The sequence below is a fragment of the Salvelinus sp. IW2-2015 genome, linkage group LG25, assembly GCF_002910315.2.
Source record: "Salvelinus sp. IW2-2015 linkage group LG25, ASM291031v2, whole genome shotgun sequence".
NCBI lineage: Eukaryota > Metazoa > Chordata > Actinopteri > Salmoniformes > Salmonidae > Salvelinus > Salvelinus sp. IW2-2015.
Genome location: NC_036865.1, coordinates 14,085,180 through 14,103,817, shown reverse-complemented (window position 1 = coordinate 14,103,817; position 18,638 = coordinate 14,085,180). Strand labels below are relative to the sequence as shown.

At 45.7% G+C, this 18,638-nt stretch overlaps 1 pseudogene; it reads left to right on the top strand.

The window, feature by feature from the left end:
• Positions 1-18,638, top strand: part of LOC111951711 (regulating synaptic membrane exocytosis protein 1-like) — an 80,028-nt pseudogene that overhangs the window by 505 nt on the left and 60,885 nt on the right.

The following is an 18,638-nucleotide window of genomic DNA, read 5'->3' as shown; positions in this document are numbered from 1 at the left end:
GTCTATCTAACCTACTCATGGCACTAAGGTGCAGCATAGACTGTCGACGTGTGTAGTGATTCGCTGTAGTGAGTGTGTGTGTGTAGGCTGTGTGTTTATCAGCATGTAGGCTATCCCTCGGTGCATCCTTGTTATATGAGCTATGGTATSAGTGACTCTTGATTGTGATCATACAGAATGCCAGTGGACAGCTCCATGCATGTGAGACTGCCTACTGTAGTGTTCACTGGTCAGCTGCACTCCCCTAACATGAGATGGTAGCGCCTATATTGCTCCAGCTCCTCTCACGGCAAAGATAGTGTAGCTTATTTCACTCTCAACCATCTATAACCTACAATTTAGCCTACAGAGAGTCAAGGATGACCTAACAAGATGTCCTAACATGATGTGAGAGTGTGTGAGAGAGAGAGAGAGAGRSGSGGGGGGGGGCTTTTGAGTAAGAGTGTGTTGGGTCAGGGCCGTCACAGGTGTAAGAGACGAAGAGGAGGAGAAAGGACAAGAGGGAGGGAGCGAGARARAGAAAAGGAGTGTGTCGTCCCAGAGACACACAGCTGCTTCACACTCCACTGTATTTTAATACCCGGACACAAATAAACGAATATCAAACGAATCAACCGCTCCCATTTCCCCCAATGCAAGTATGTGTTCTGTCATATCCGAACAATTCTAAACCGCTGGCTATATAGGTTCTAAATAACCTATAGCCCAGGCTAGTATATTCCCAAGCACAGCTTCTGTATGCTACAGATAGGCTAACACCAGGCTGCGATTGCACAGCGTCATTCAACCGAGATCCTGTCATTTCTGCTTGTAAAATCAGTGAAACGGCATCTCTGCTCTAGCGGTGTGTTTCCAGTGCTTGACTTGGGCAGGAGCTCACGGAACTGAGTACCAGCACCTCAACTGTTCTACTGCTCGAGCTCCTGTTCTTCTTATTGAATATTAGCTCAAAAGTGTTGTGGAGCTCCTCACCTAAATATAAACAGTACCGGCATCCAAAATGAGTACGGGCACCAATTTGAGTTGAAGTCAAGCACTGTGTGTTTCCATCCCATATCTCAACAGCTGTTTGCGTGTACGTTCGTTGCTTTGGTGACGGGGTGCGGTTGAGTATCAGCCCAATGTAGGCCAGCGCCAGCACTCTCGCATCAGCCTACAGCAGCCCATCTAGACAGAAAGGCTACAGTAAATGCATGTAACCTAGTTTATGTGTTGTTTTATTACAGTGGATGATGGTCGAAAACAGCCTGTGCTATTTTAGTATTTTCACACATAGAGCGCGAGCCAGTGTGGAAGGAGCACGTCTGTTGTATTTGTCACGACAACAATTCTGAGGTGTATCATCGTGAGTTAAATTGAACCCTTTCTGGGTAGCATATTGCTCCACGGATATTCTGACAAACTGCAGCGAGGTAATATGACGTCAGACCACAGTCACTTCTATCGCATAGTCTTATATAGAATGAATAACTAGGCTCCCATGAGAACCCCTTCTTCTCTGCTATTCACGTCTGTGTTCTATTTTAGGCTCCTTTTGCAGAGTGCTAGCCCTGCACTGAATCTGCAGATCGATTCATTGCATCTAAAGAAGGAATTGTCCAATGCATAAGTGGTCATGCATCATTTTCATAATTTTCATCATAGGCTATGCATCAAGACTATATTTCAGCTCTGCCTTATTGCTAGTCGGAGCACATAAGCTACTGTAGCGTGTGTGTGTGTGTGTGTGTGTGTGTGTGTATGTATGCTTGCATGGTGTGCTGTGTGATCTAAATTGGGACCTATGCTACAGTAGGCTATGTGCCCACACTCTAGCGATAAGGCAATGCTGAAAACAGCCTTGTGTAAGTCTTACATCCACAGAACTCACCTACATGTATATCCTATAGGATCGTTTCCTCTAATCATAACATCAGATCATGGTAGACCCAGGCTGGACTGATATGTCATCTAATCTCATTCTATGCTGTAAATCTGTTTGATGAACCCACTAATGTGAGAAGYGCTGATGAAACCTGAAGACAGCAGTGTGGCCACAGTAGCCTAGTACGAACACGCACACACACACACATGCTGGAATTCAATCCAACCCGCCATATCAATGTTTACACAGTGCTTTTGTATTCATACTACAGTAACTGCCTGTGCATGTGCAGTGTGGGTGTATGTTCTGTATGTGGAGATATTTTCCTGGATAGGTCACATAGTCAGAAAAAAACCTGCTGGTTGTAAGAACACAGTGTGCTCCTCTGCTACTGTAACCTAAGAAGGAGGTTTTGCTTCTACATCAACCTTTTCACCCAATCGGTGTAATTGAAGTTGGGAGGTTTGAACAGCTATACTGGACAGTCAGACACCCATCTAATGACAGCTCAAACACAACGTGTTGTTACAGATCTGTCACCCAATTCAGTTTTAGACAGGACACATCATGTTGTGGGGTTCTCTTAGTGTTTTCTCTGTGATCAAGATGATCAGAGGACCCATTGATGTGTATGAAACATTTATGGGGAAAAAAATAAAGGGAACACTTAAACAACACAATGTAACTCCAAGTCAATCACACTTCTGTGAAATCAAACTGTCCACTTAGGAAGCAACACTGATTGACAATAAATTTCACATGCTGTTGTGCAAATGGAATAGACAAAAGGTGGAAATTATAGGCATTTAGCAAGACACCCCCAATAAAGGAGTGATTCTGCAGGTGGTGACCACAGACCACTTCTCAGTTCCTATGCTTCCTGGCTGATGTTTTGGTCACTTTTGAATGCTGGCGGTGCTCTCACTCTAGTGGTAGCATGAGACGGAGTCTACAACCCACACAAGTGGCTCAGGTAGTGCAGCTCATCCAGGATGGCACATCAATGCGAGCTGTGGCAAGAAGGTTTGCTGTGTCTGTCAGCGTAGTGTCCAGAGGCATGGAGGCGCTACCAGGAGACAGGCCAGTACATCAGGAGACGTGGAGGAGGCCGTAGGAGGGCAAACAACCCAGCAGTAGGACCGCTACCTCCGCCTTTGAGCAGGAGGAGCACTGCCAGAGCCCTGCAAAATGACCTCCAGCAGGCCACAAATGTGCATGTGTCTGCTCAAACGATCAGAAAACAGACTCCATGAGGGTGGTATGAGGGCCCGACATCCACAGGTGGGGTTGTGCTTACAGCCCAACACCGTCAGGACATTTGGCATTTGCCAGAGAACACCAATATGGCAAATTCGCCACTGGCGCCCTGTGCTCTTCACAGATGAAAGCAGGTTCACACTGAGCACATGAGCACATGTGACAGACGTGACAGAGTCTGGAGACGCCGTGGAGAACGTTCTGCTGCCTGCAAACATCTCCAGCATGACCGCGTTGGCGGTGGGTCAGTCATGGTGTGGGGTGGCATTTCTTTGTGGGGCCGCACAGCCCTCCATGTGCTCGCCAGAGGTAGCCTGACTGCCATTAGGTACCGAGATGAGATCCTCAGAGCCCTTGTGAGACCATATGCTGACACATGCACATTGTGGCCTGCTGGAGGTCATTTTGCAGGGCTCTGGCAGTGCTCCTCCTGCTCAAAGGCGGAGGTAGCGGTCCTGCTGCTGGGTTGTTGCCCTCCTACGGCCTCCTCCACGTCTCCTGATGTACTGGCCTGTCTCCTGGTAGCGCCTCCATGCTCTGGACACTACGCTGACAGACACAGCAAACCTTCTTGCCACAGCTCGCATTGATGTGCCATCCTGGATGAGCTGCACTACCTGAGCCACTTGTGTGGGTTGTAGACTCCGTCTCATGCTACCACTAGAGTGAGAGCACCGCCAGCATTCAAAAGTGACCAAAACATCAGCCAGGAAGCATAGGAACTGAGAAGTGGTCTGTGGTCACCACCTGCAGAATCACTCCTTTATTGGGGGTGTCTTGTTAATTGCCTATAATTTCCACCTTTTGTCTATTCCATTTGCACAACAGCATGTGAAATTTATTGTTTCAATCAGTGTTGCTTCCTAAGTGGACAGTTTGATTTCACAGAAGTGTGATTGACTTGGAGTTACATTGTGTTGTTTAAGTGTTCCCTTTATTTTTTTGAGCAGTGTATATCCGATAGTCATTTCGAGATAAAAGTGAAAAACATACTTTTGTATAATTATTTTATCAGAGATATTATTGTTTTCTAAGTCAAAGTTGTGTAGTTATAAAATATTGTGAATCACATTTTTGTAATTGATTATCTACCTAGCAACTACTTTTCTCTATTCTGATTAATCAGATGTTGGTTAATTGTTGAAGAAGAACAGGAAGTAGTGGAGTAGATGGTCACATTCCCCTGCTCAGACGTTGCATTCATCAACCAATTGTTGTGTGCCACGTCATCGACTGTCAGATTGCTATAACATATGATGTGGCTAGCTGATACTTACGATACCTATCCAGGCGCTGTAGGATCTGGCATGTGTCAGCAACACCTGGGCAGAGGAACACTCCTGATGTATTTCATGTTTATTTATTTTACCAGGTAAGTTGACTGAGAACACATTCTCATTTACAGCAACAGCCTGGGGAATAGTTACAGAGGAGAGGAGGGGGATGAAAGAGCCAATTGGAAGCTGGGGATGATTAGGTGGCCATGATGGTATGAGGGCCAGATTGGGAATTTAGCCACGACACCGGGGTTAACACCACTACTCTTATGATAAATTCCATCGGGATCTTTTAGTGACCACAGAGTGTCAGGACATCCATTTAACGTCTCATCCGAAAGACGGCACACTACACAGGGCAATGTCCCCAATCACTCCCCTGGGATCTTCTGCTCAGAGGTGCCATGCATCAACCAATGATCGCATGCCACGTCATCGACTGTGCAGTCGGCCACCAGATTTCTATAACATATCTGGTTAGCTGATATGTTAAATACTTATCCAGGCGTTGTAAGATCTGGCAGGCGTCAGCAACTGTGTAAATGTCTAAATCGAGTCATACGTCCACCTTCTACAAGAACCCTCAAACTGCACCATTGTATACATTTTTAACATAATTTTCTGACAAAATTCCAACAACATTGTCCCTCTTGTGTGTTTCAGGGAGGAGAAGCCCATCCAAGCAAGAACTGTGAACCTGGTTGGGCAGAAGAAGCCTCCTCAGCAAAACGATGTCCGGTAAAAACCATTATACAACCATATTTTGCCGTCTGTTATTTCTTTTAATGTTCAGTTGGTTATTCTAACATAGTCTTGGGGCGGTCAGAAGACCTGGGTTCGAACCCAGTCTGTCACATTGGTGGCTAAAGCTGGTTATGGGTCTTTGATGACAAGGTGGTCAAAAGGGAGTGAAATGTAACGGATGAGCTGTTGAACTTAATTATCTTCACGTAATGAGTAACCTTGCCTTAGACCAGAGGGATATACTACGATTGAAGCTTCAGTTAGCTTCATGTTCCAGCTCAGGCTTCATCCATACTATGACGGTGAATATTACTCGTCCGCCTGCCGCTAACTCTAGCAGGCTTGTAACGGCGCATGCATGTCACCTGTGGCTAGTTGAATGCCAAACTCTTCATTGAGACCATGCTGAAACATCAATCTATGGGAGAGTCAGAACTCTTCATTGAGACCATGCTGAAACATCAATCCATGGGAGAGTCAGAACTCTTCATTGAGACCATGCTGAAACATCCAATCCATGGAGATTCAGAACTCTTCATTGAGACCATGCTGAAACATCAATCCATGGGAGAGTCAGAACTCTTCATTGAGACCATGCTGAAACATCAATCTATGGGAGAGTCAGAACTCTTCATTGAGACCATGCTGACACATCAATCTATGGGAGCGTCAGTGTCGCGTTTTCATTTGTGCCGAAATCTAAATGAAAGAAAAGTTATCTTGCAAATTCAGCAGGCTAGTATGTGAAATGGGCTTGTTGGAGTGCCGTGTTTATGGCGTCTTTGGTGTGCTTTTCAATGAACAAGCATCTTTCCCCCCCATTCCTATTGATAAAATAGTTGTATTTGTCACACACAAGTTTAACTGTGCGTAAAGTTTGAAATGCATTCTGTCATTACTAAATGTGTAATGTGCTAAGTATTTTAAAATTACTATTATTTAACACATGCAAAAAATTAAGGGGATGATGCTTGTGCATTGAAGGGGATGATGACGCAATCTTTGTGAGAGGGAGGGAATCTGATTTCATCCGTCCTCAACTCGTGACTCAGACACTTTATTCAGAATAAATGTTGTAAACCCTGAGTTAGCCTGCCCGGTAGCAGGTTAGATCTGAATGATTTGTTGCCATAGAAATGTACCTGGCTAAAAGGTGAGCCACTTTCGTGGTACCGGTTATCCCGAGTTGAACTCAGAGTTGACCAAAGTTACTACGCTAACTCCTCAAACCACGTACGTAGTATAGGGCACTGAAGACTCGTGTTAGCTCCCAAGCTAATGTCAACCACAACATTCCACAACCCAGTGAGAAGATGGACATCACCTGTTAATTAGCTCTTGTGTGCTATTGAACCATCATTGAGTCTTTGACATGGGTTTGTGTTATGGATACGTGGTTAAGTGTGATGCCCCTAACGGCTAGTCCAGGGTCAGATATTCTATATCCTCCTAATGGTCAGAAGGTTAGAATTTGGGTTTGGGTAATCTGAGCCCAGATGTCTAGTAAGGGACGACTTCCTATCACTCTGGCTCTGATGAGGAAAACAGCCAGTATCCACCCAGAGTGATAAGTATGTCATATTGAAGTACCGGTATGTCAACTATCAGTCCAGCACCTAAGGCCCCTTTGACTGAGGTGAGTTTGAGGATGCAGTTGAGAATGTGTGCGTCTGTGTGTAATGTATGTTTAGCTGTTCATGGGAGCAGGAGCTGTGGTCAGTACTTTAGGCTTATGTCTGTAATGGAGATTGTGTCTGCAACACAATGAACACGTTGTGTGTGTGTATATACTGTTAGTCATTATTTCTATGTGGTCGTGCACGTTGACATTTTGTGTGTGTGAGTGGTTGTGCATGCGAGTGTGTGTGTGTGCTTCACGTGCACTTGTGCGTGTGTGTGTTTTGCGCAAGCATGCATGCGTGTGTGAGAGGTTGGATCAGAGAGCGGTGGGATTAAGGGGCAAATCAGCTGGATCACATCTGCTTCCCCGATGAATCCCTGAATGTGGCCCAATTATGACATCATACCATGGAATCCCGGAATGTGGCCCAATTATGACATCATACCATGGAATCCCGGAATGTGGCCCAATTATGACATCATAAAATGGAATCCCGGTCACTATTCCGACATATATGGAATGTCAGCAGGCCGGTCTGAACTTTATTTACGAATGAACATATGCTTATCATATCTGCCCATTTCTGAAATGATATCATATCCCCCACATAATGCAATTTTGACTTTAGCCACTTTCCCTGGTCAAAAGCGGTGAACTGTAAGTAGTTGTGTATCATTTGACATGCAGGCTATTATCTGTTTTTCTCTGATTCTAGATGAGCATAGATGTGGATCTGTGATATGAATTCAGGAAGCTCAAGTAATGGAAAGCATATTTATGTAAAAGGTAGTGAAGTGAACTCAGAATGCATTAATTGTAACGATTGTCGTCGGGAGAAGGAGAAGAGGACCAAGGTGCAGCATGGTAAGTATTCATAAATACGTTTCTTTAATAAATATGAACACTAACAAAAAAACCTGATCAAAGAACAGTTCTTGAAATAGGTTTGAACAATCAGCACCCAAAACACAATAAAAACAGGATACTAAATATGGCTTTCCAATCAAAGACACGACTGTGACAACATGCTCTGATTGGGAGATTCTCATAATTAGGCAAAACATAGATTATATATTGATAATATGATTCATTATATTACATTTTGTTAATATTTATCAACTCTAGTAACTCCCTTCAATTCTACTCTGATTTTATTATTACTTATATATTTTATTTTAAGATTTTTTTATAATTTATTTATTTTGTTGTATTGTGTATCGTTGTGTTTTTTTTTTTTTTTTTTTTTTTTTTCTTTTTCTCTTTTTTTTTTTTTTTTTTTTTTTTTTTTTTTCTTCTTTTTTTTCTTTCTTTCTTTATGGTGTGTATCTTTTTGCTTTTGTATATAACTGATTCCTATTATGTGTGGAATTGTGTTTGGTGTGTGTTTTATTTTTTTTTCTCGCGGTGGCGGCTTGGAGCGGGATGAGGACCAACTCCACCATAGTCTCGGCCCACTTTTGACACTTAGGAGCGACGACCTCGCCACCGACCGGGATTGGAGACCTAGTAGAGGCGCCTCTGGCTGACGGGCGCCTCTGGACTTGACGGGCGCTCTGGATGAGAGAGACTCTGGAAGATTCCGGACTGTAGGGGACTTCTGGCAGATCCGGACTGGAGGGAGACTGGCAGATCCGGACTGGAGGGAGACTCTGGCAGATCGGACTGGAGGGAGACTCTGGAGATCCGGCTGGAGGGAGACTTGGCAGATCCCGACTGGAGGGAGTCTCTGGCCGATCGGGACTGGCGGGCGGCTCAGGCGGCTCCTGACTGACGGGCGGCTCAGGCGGCTCCTGATGACGGGCGGCTCAGGCGGCTCCTGACTGACGGGCGGCTTAGGAGGCTCAGGACAGACGGGCGGCTCAGGCGGCTCAGGCAGACGGGCGGCTCAGGCGCCTTAGGACAGACGGGCGGCTCAGGCGGCTCAGGACAGACGGCGGTCAGGCGGCTCAGGACAGACGGGCGTCAGGCGCTCAGGACAGACGGGGGTCAGGCGGCTCAGAAGACGGGAGCACCTGTAGAGAGGAGACGGAGAGACAGCTGGTGCGTGGGGCTGCCACAGGACCCATGGCTGGGGAGACCTACAGGAGGCCTGGTGCTTGGAGGGCACCGGAAGGACCGGGCTGTGGGGAGCACTGGAACTCTCTGGTACGCAGCCTTGGCACCACTCCCCCAGGCTGGATGACTACTCTAGCCGGACCCTCCAGAGTGCAGGCACAGGTTGAACCGGGCTGTGGTGAGCACTGGAGATCTGGTGCATACTACGCGCACCTCCCCCTTAGGCTCAATTCCCACATTCCCCGGCACGAGTGGAGCGCAGGCATAGACGCACTGCACCCTCCAGCGCCCTGGAGAACATAGCACGCAGAAGGCGCAGGATACCCTGGACCAACGGCGTACCGGAGACCAGACAGCGGGAGCAGGCACAATACGCCTGGCTGGATGCCCCACTCGCATGACACTTTCGGGGGCTGTCTATAGCGCACCGGGCTATGGGGCGGTACTGGCACACCGTGCGCTTAACCGCATAACACGGTCCCTGACCAGTAACGCGCTGCTTACAATAAGCACGAGGAGTGGGCTCAGGTCTCCAACCTGACTCTGCCAACACTCCCCGTGTCCCCCCCCAAAACAATTGGGGCTGCCTCTCGTACTGTCGCACTGCCGTGCTGCTCCTCATATCGCGCCGCTCAGCTTTCGCTGCCTCCAGCTCTGCCTTGGGGGCGCGATATTCCCAGCCTGTGCCAGTGTCCTTTACCATCCAAAATCTCCTCCCATGTCCAAGTCCAGAACTCGCTGCTGCCGATACCACGCTGCTTGGTCTTGGTTGGTGGGTGATTCTGTAACGATTGTCGTCGGGAAGGAGAAGAGGACCAAGGTGCAGCATGGTAAGTATTCATAAATACGTTTCTTTAATAATATGAACAACAAAACAACCAACAACACAAACGAACAGTTCTGAAAGGTGACGACAAACACGAAACAGATAATCACCCCACAACACAATAAAAAAAGGCTACTAAATATGGCTCCCAATCAGAGACAACATAGAATGCCCACCCAACTCACGCTCTGAAAAACTAAAATAAAGACATAAAAAGGAACTAAGGTCAGAACGTGACATTAATGGTAGACCTACTCATCCTGTTGATAGAGAGAAAAGTTTCCATAACTCTCAGTACATTAAAGAGATGACCCCTCAAAAGCCATGTCTTCCCCTTGCAAAATTCAAATTCTCTAACTTTACTCTGGTGCAACTCAGTATTAGGAAGGTATTTCTAATATTTTGGACACTCAAATCAAATCAAATTGTATTAGTCACATGCGCCGAATACAACAGTAGACCTTATAGTGAAATGCTTACTTACGAGCCCCTAACCAACAATGCAGTTTAAAAAATACAGATAAGAAATAAAAGTAACAAGTAATTAAAGAGCAGCAGCACCGGTTAGTTGAGGTAATATGTATATGTAGGTAGAGTTATTAAGTGACTATGCATAGATGATAACAACAGAAGTAGCAGCGGTGTAAGGGGGGGGGGGCAATGCAATTAGTCTGGGTAGCAATTGATTCAGGTGTTCAGGAGTCTTATGGCTTGGGGGTAGAAGCTGTTTAGAAGCCTCTTGGACCTACTGTAGACTTGGCGCTCCGGTACCGCTTGCCATGAGGTAGCAGAGAGAACAGTCTATGACTTGGGTGGCTGGAGTCTTTGACAATTTTTAGGGCCTTCCTCTGACATCGCCTGGTATAGAGGTCCTGGATGGCAGGAAGCTTGGCCCCGGTGATGTACTGGGCCGTTCGCACTACCCTCTAGTGCCTTGCGGTCGGAGGCTGAGCAGTTGCCATACCAGGCAGTGATGCAACCAGTCAGGATGCTCTTGATGGTGCAGCTGTAGAACCTTTTGAGGATCTGAGGACCCATGCCAAATCTTTTCAGTCGGGAATAGGTTTTGTCGTGCCCTCTTCACGACTGTCTTGGTGTGCTTGGACCAGTGTATATTTACCATTCAGAGCTTACATTACTCTCCCCTCTATGACAGGGATGTATCTATAAGGCCTAGCTTATGTCGCTGATATACCCCATTGAGCAGAGAGACCCCTGATAGGACTAGGATACTAGCCATTCACAGAGTGCAGGAAGTGACTACCGGCCAATCTCAAAACCTCAGGAGGGAACTGCAGTGTTACTGGGCCATTGCCATGGTGCCAGGGTCAGGAGACTGCTATCAAATCACATGTGTAGTTCCTGACTGCTTATTTCTATGTGTCTTCAAAGGTGAAAGCATGGCTACTGTCCAGACAACTAGAGAAGCACAGTTAGCACACAGCTAACTCAACACAACCTAGCATGACTTATGTACTGTATCTTTCTGTAACTACAGGATATTGTTCCCTGTATGGTGTGTATGTGTGTGTGTGATTGTAGACGGTGTCCACCCTGCTAAAGGTAGAGCTCTGTACGACTGTGCCAAGCCATATGGAGCTCTGTCTGGGGAGCACACTACCCACTTAGCTCTGCTGTTGGCTTTGGTGCTCTCTCCATCTGTCTTCCTCATCTTTTCTCCCCATCTATCTATTTCTAGCGGCCAATCTCTTTCTCTACATCGTCCTCTTTATCTCCCTCCCTCTGTCTTTTATCTGTCTTCTAGACATCCTCAGGTATCTGGCTAATGACTGTGCGTGCGCGTGGGCTTGTGTGAGTGTGTGTGAGTGTGTGTGTGTGTGTGTGTGTGTGTGTGTGTGTGTGTGTGTGTGTGTGTGTGTGTGTGTGTGTGTGTGTGTGTGTGTGCGTGTGTGCGTGTGTGCCTGTGTGCGTGACATTAGTGCTCTTTAAGCCTGTGACGGTGTGTAAGTAAGGAGGTGTGTTCTTGACAGAGCGGAATGTCTTCTCAAGTGGACTGACTCTCCCTCTTTTCTCTCTCTCTCCATCCCTCACTCTCTCTTTCTCTGCTGGTAAATGTTATTGTCTTGGAGCTGCAGGCTTGTTGAAGTCCCACTCGGTAATGAGGATAGGCCCTCCAGACCAGTCTAAGACACGTGAACGCTCCTATTGAGGAGAGAGTAATGTCACTCCATGTACCCAAGGAGAGTTTGTGTAGCAGTCAATAATCAATACAGTGCATGTGTCTTGACATTGGTGTGTTGTGAATCAGGGTTGGTGAATCAGTACTGGCGAAGTGAACCCACAGTACATAACCACCAAGAAGGGTACCCAGTATAGGGTTGAGGGATGAGGGAGTGTGTGGTGGAGAGAAATGTGTGAGAGAGCAGCTGAGCTGAATAGAGAGAGAAAAGGAAGAGAGAGATACATTAGAAAGAATCAACAAAAAAACAGAGCAAACTAGAATGCTATTTGGCCCTAAACAGAGAGTACACAGAGGCGGAATACCTGACCACTGTGACTGACCCAAACTTGAGGAAAGCTTTGACTATGTACAGACTCAGTGAGCATAGCCGTGCTATTGAGAAAGGCCGTCGTTGGCAGACTTGGCTCTCAAGAGAAGACAGGCTATGTGCACACTGCCCACAAAATGAGGTGGAAACTGAGCTGCACTTCCTCACCTCCTGACAAATTTAGGACCATATTAGAGACACATATTTCCCTCAGATTACACAGATCCACAAAGCATTAAAAAACAAACCCTATTTTGATAAACTCCCATGTCTATTGGGTGAAATACCACAGTGTGCCATCAGAGCAGAAAGATTTGTGACCTTTTGCCACAAGAAAAGGTCAACCAGTGAAGAAAAAACACCATTGTAAATAAACTCAGCAAAAAAAAGAAACGTCCCTTTTTCAGGACCCTGTCTTTCAAAGATAATTCATAAACTCCCGGAAATTGCAGGTGCCTTGGTGGAGAGTGGGTTAACATCTCACAGCAAGAACTGGCAAATCTGGTGCAGTCCATGAGGTGGAGATGCACTGCAGTACTTAATGCAGCTGGTGGCCACACCAGATACTGACTGTTAATTTTCATTTTGACCCCCCTTTGTTCAGGGACACATTATTCTATTTCTGTTAGTCACATGTCTGCATAACTTGTTCAGTTTATGTCTCAGATCTTTAATCTTGTTATGTTCATACACATATTTACACATGTTAAGTTTGCTGAAAATAAACGCAATTTGTATAAACGCAATGTAAACATATGTTTCCCATGCCAATAAAGCCCTTAAATTGAATTGAATTGAATACGGTTGTAAGAACACAGTGTACTTCTCTGCTATGGTAACCGAAGGATTAGGTTTTGCTTCTACATCCACCTTTTCACCCAATCGGTGTAATTGAAGTTGGGAGGTTTGAAGGGGTTAATCTAACCATAGTTGAGGAGTGTGCACACCAGAGGAGAGAGGGCGAAGGAGAGAGAGCTGAAGAAAGAGATGGATGGATGGTTGGAGAGGGGGAAGGTGATGCTATACACCACCCGGGCCACTCAGCATGGCGACAGATTTGCCGGAAGCAAAGGAGGGAGGGGGAAGTGCAGATCCTGCCAGGGAGAGAGAAAACCTAAGAGAGTGAGAGACAGAAAGAGAGACTGTGGCTTACTGTGTGCTGCTGATTCCATATGGTGGTGAGGTGCCGTCCAGAGCGGGAACAGACCAACCTGCCTAGCATAGGAACAGAGGAGAGTAAGTTAGTGGGCTAAACCAACTACCTACCATAGACCAAAGTGTTATTTTGTCCTTTTGATATAAAATAAGTTGTCATAAGCTTCAATCCCCTCCCACCTAAACACACGACCACACACGCCTCTCCTTTATTCTAGCGCTACAGGGACCAGTCACAAGGCTGGCACCCTTTACTGCTTTCCAATTTTGCAAATAGCAGGAGGAAGAAACTTTTTTTTATTTTTAAAGCTCGTCTATTATAGGAGTGGGAATTTACAGAAATCAATCAGGTGGATGACTCCTCCTGTTGAGAGAGAGAGATTCATTTCTAAATGGCTGTGAAGTGATTCTCTCTCGCTCTTCTTTGACACTCACTCATTGTCTTTTGATTAATGTCCGCTTGCCTTTTGAATATCGATCTGAGATGAGAGGGTGAGTCATGAAGGGAACCCTTAGTCACTGCAGCTCTATCAGGTGGCGTGGGAGTGAGTTTATGAATGCTTATTAGTACAGATACAGAGTACCCATAGGTCTCATGGCTCAGTCGGCTAGCAACACCAGGGTTGTGGGTTGGATTTCTGCATGGGGTACATATATTGGACATTTGTGTGTGACCGGTGGCGTGCAAAATCAAGCCCTAGCCCCTCTAAATAATAATATAGATTAAGTTCATATGTGACCGTTAGCCACCTAACACACCGTCTATCCCTCGGGCTTGCCCACCAGGTCCATCTGGTTGGGTGATCAAGGGCGTGGTTGTGCCAGTGTATTTAAGCAGAGCGCTTCCTTCCGTCTGGAGATTTATTTTTGTCTTTTGAAAGTGATAGCCCAAATCCAAAGAGTCTTACAGATGTCTTTTGTAAGTATAGTGTATGTAACAGCGTCAGTAAACATTATACTGAGTTCCGCTCTCCTCCTTGGTCACACCAGCCTGAGTGAGTGCAAATTGGGTTTATTCTCCACAAAATATTCAACTATTTAATAATTGAAGTTTCCAACATAGTCAGTTTCTTTCAATGGTCTCTGTTGAAAAAAAATGCACAATGATACATTTCCAGGTTAAGCGCACACAATTTCCATAGCAATCACATCTTAATTCTCCCAAGTGTCCTATGTTGAAGTTTACATAATCAAATCCATTTCACACATAAAATAATCAGCAGGCCCACTGCACTCACTCAGGCTGGCGTGCCCAAAGAGGAAGAGAGAGGAACTCAGTATAACGTTTACCGGCACTGTTACACACACACACACTATACTATTCTTACAAAATATTTGGGCTATCACTGGCCCCACTCTCATCCTCCAAAGGCACGCCAACCTTCCGAATAACAAAACAATCTCCCAAATGGAAGGAAGCGCTCTGCTTAAATACACTGGCACAACCACGCCCTTGATTAGCCAACCAGACGCACCTGGTGGGCAAGACAGAGGGCTAAAAGGCACATTAGTGGCCACCGGTCACATATTAACTCAAAGTCGCTTTGAATAAAAGCATCTGATGAATGACTATATTATTATTTAGAGTGGTTATAAGGAGTGTCTAGGGATAAGGGCTAGGGCTCGGGTTTTGTATTCGGCACTACATACGCTTACAGTTCCCCTCAGTGAGAAACTATAACCGGAAACTTCTCCCAGCTGGTAACATGAGATTCTATTACCCAGAATCCATTGCAATGGTGCCAGGGCATGCTCATATATCCCCATTCTCCTATGGAGTGTGAAGGAATTTTGGGAGGGAGGTTCACTCCTCAGTCCTGAAACAGCACCTATCCTCTTGCACCTAGAGCACCTGTCAAACTCATTCCACGGAGGGCTGAGTGGCTGCGGGTGATCGCTCCTCCCTTGTACTTGGTTGATGAATAAAGGTAATTCATTAGTAAGGAACACCCCTCAACTAGTCTAGGTCTTAATTGAAAGGAAAAAACAAAAACCAGCAGACACTAGGCCCTCCATGGAATGAGTTTGACACCCCTGGTCTATAGAGACATCGTGTAGATCAGAATAAATCAGAATGAATTTGATGTGTATAAACATTAGCTTGGCATTGTCCTTTGGTTGACTTGGTACTAGGACTTTTCACCATATTGCACACGTGTGATGGGCTGTTTTTGGACTCAAGACACTGCCGGTATTGAGGACTTTAACATGAGCCATTGAGCAGCACAGCTCTATCATACGGGTGTCAGACAGATTAGAGACCAACCGCACAGACCCATTGCTCCTCTGGGACATTGTGTGTGTGTGTGTGTGTGTGTGTGTGTGTTGTGTGTGTGTGTGTGTGTGTGTGTGTGTGTGTGTGTGTTGTGTGGTGTGTGTGTGTGTGTGTGTGTGTGTGTGTGTGTGTGTGTGTGTGTGGTGTGTGTGTGTGTGTGGTGTGGTGTGTGTGTGTGTGTGTGTGTGTGTGGTGTGTGTGTGTTTGTGTTGTTGTGCTGGAGGATTTACAGCCAGCGCTGTATATGGGGACCAGGGCCATCCTGCCAGGGCTTGATGAATGGGGAACGGCGTCTGTGTCCGCAGGACGTTTGTCCTTGTTAGGTGACGCCACGCACCGTGGCTGAGACACGGCTGGCTTTTCACGTCATCTAGAGGACTCCTTTGACTCCTTCCCCCTCGATTGGAGAGGACTGGGGAAATTATCGCTCTCCAATGCTCTGGATGAATAGCCACACCATTCACTGCTTGAGGTAGCAAGGTAGAGGCCCTAACATGATCAGACCCAATCGAAACCTCCAATCTCAGTATGCCTGTAACGCTGTGTGTATTTATGGGTCTGCATTCCGTATTGTACAGTAGGCTTTGTTGTTGCTACTGTTGTCCTTGACTCTCAGCGAGCTTGTTAGTGCTGCATGGTGTAATTACTCCAGCAATTACTATATGGGATGCTTCATGCTAATGTTGTTTTCCCAGAGTGAATTGTTGGCCCTATTTGGACTTGGACAAATGTGCATTTCACAAAGGGTTTATTTATATTGGGCTCCCGAGTGGCGCAGCGGTCTAAGGCTCTGCATCTCAGTGCAAGAGACATCACTACAGTCCCTGGTTTGAATCCAAGCTGTATCACATCCGGCTTTGATTGGGAGTCCCATAGGGCGGCGCACAATTGGCCCAGCGTTGTCCGGGTTTGGCCGGGATAGGCCGTCATTGTAAATAAGAATATGTTTATAAGTGACTTGCCTAGTTAAATAAAGGTTAAAAAATGAGAGAAAGTTGAATGGTGTGACGCGAAGGGAAGTGTGTGTTCGTGCTGGTAGAAGTAAAGCTTTGGTTTAACCTTGTTTCTCATTCATGAATCTCAGTGTTTTCTAGCTTTTCTTAATGAGCGCCTGTCTGACAGGCTCCCCTGAATCTTGAAAGCTGAGGGCTCTCTCAGATCTCCTCATGAATACATATTTCTCTCTCTCTATTTATCTCTCTTCCTCTCTCTCTATTTACTCATGAAGATGTTTTTCATTTACCCCTCAAAAAAACATTCCACAACAGAGTTGCACAATCTAGTAGAGATTTAACTTTAACCTTTTCCCATCTGAGAGAGTAGTTGAGTCGGCTGCAGTCCAATAGTTGAAGATAGCTTCCTTCCCTCATCTCCTTCCCTTAATTGATTGGTGAAAGGAATGTTATGAATCCTTGCTCCCACCTATTGAACTGCGTTCAAGCGGTGGTTTCCTCAGAGGGGAGTAAGGAAGGATACATTTCTAAATTATTCAAACAGGATCTATGTATTTGAACGGGGCCTGTGACAGTTTGACTTAGTGAGAGTCATGGAGCTGAGGATATGAACCCTGAGGAGACCTAACAGCAGGTGACCCAGGTCTGACCTTTAGGGCCAATCGGTACCGGAGATGAGTCTGGGGGCGCTGACAGGAAGATGGGATGGGGAGTGTTTTTGTCTTTGTGTGTGTGTGTTTATTTACAGGGATACGATACAGGGATGTCACTGTTGGTGGGATAGTCCCGGGAGGAGGATGTGTTTGTTTGTTGGTATGACAAGTGAACAGTTTGTTTTGTGACACCAGTAGCGTACTGAAGAATGTGGATTTATCGCCTAAGGCCTTCTGGATGTTTGATGCAGTCAGTCAGTCAGTCAGTCAGTCAGTCAGTCAGTCAGTCAGTCAGGATCCAGCACCCAATCACAAAGTGGAGACCAAATTTGACCCCGTTATATCGGTGGAATTGTCGTCAAAGTGAATTGGGAAAATACTCTGCATTATTTTGAACTAGACTCGTACATTTCCTCAAGTGGAAAATGTGTATGTGGCAAATTAAATTGGCTTTTTTTACCGAAAAATTACTGGAGCAACAGTGTATTGTTACATTGCACCACTAATTGACAACCAACCAAACCAAACAAAGGCAAAGTTCTCTCTCATGCTTTGTTGATTTCAAAAAAGCCTTCGACTCAATTTGGCATGAGGGTCTGCTATATCAAAGGATGGAAAGTGGTGTTGGGGGTATAAACATACGACATTCATAAAATCCATGTACACAAACAACAAGTGTGCGGTTAAAATTGGCAAAAACCACACGATTTCTTCACACAGGGTCGTGGGTGTGAGACAGGGATGCAGCTTAAGCCCAGCCCTCTTCAACATATATATATCACGAATTGGCGCGGGCACTAGAACAGTCTGCAGCACCGGTCTCATCCTACTAGAATCCGAAGTCAAATGTCTACTGTTTGCTGATGATCTGGTGTCTTGTGCCACCACAGGAGGGCCTCACAGGCACCTAGATTTCTTGCAATGAATTGTTCCAGATCTGGTCCTGGGTGTAAATCTCAGTAAACCAAAATAAGTGTTTAAAAAGGTCCAGTCGCCAGGTCTATCCATCTACACACCGTTGCCCTAGACACACCAAAAAGACTATACATACCTCGGCCTAAACATCAGCACCACAGGTAGCTTCCACAGAGCTGTGAACGATCTGAGAGACAAGGCAAGAAGGGCATTCTATGCCATCAAAAGGAAATCAAATTCAACATACCAATTAGGATCTGGCTAAAAATACTTGAATGTGTAGATGATTTGCTTTGTTGTGCTGGAGGTCTGGGGTCGCTTACCAGACCAGAGATTTCAACAATGGGACAATTATTGAGACTCTGATGCAGAATTCTGCAAAAATATCCTCTGTGTACGACGTAGACCTAATTGCTAATGCAAGAGAGCAGAATTAGGGGTTTCGGATAACCACACTAATTATCAAAATCCAGAAAAGAGACCGTTAACATTCATACAACCACCTTAAAAGAAGCGATTCCCAAACCTCCCAC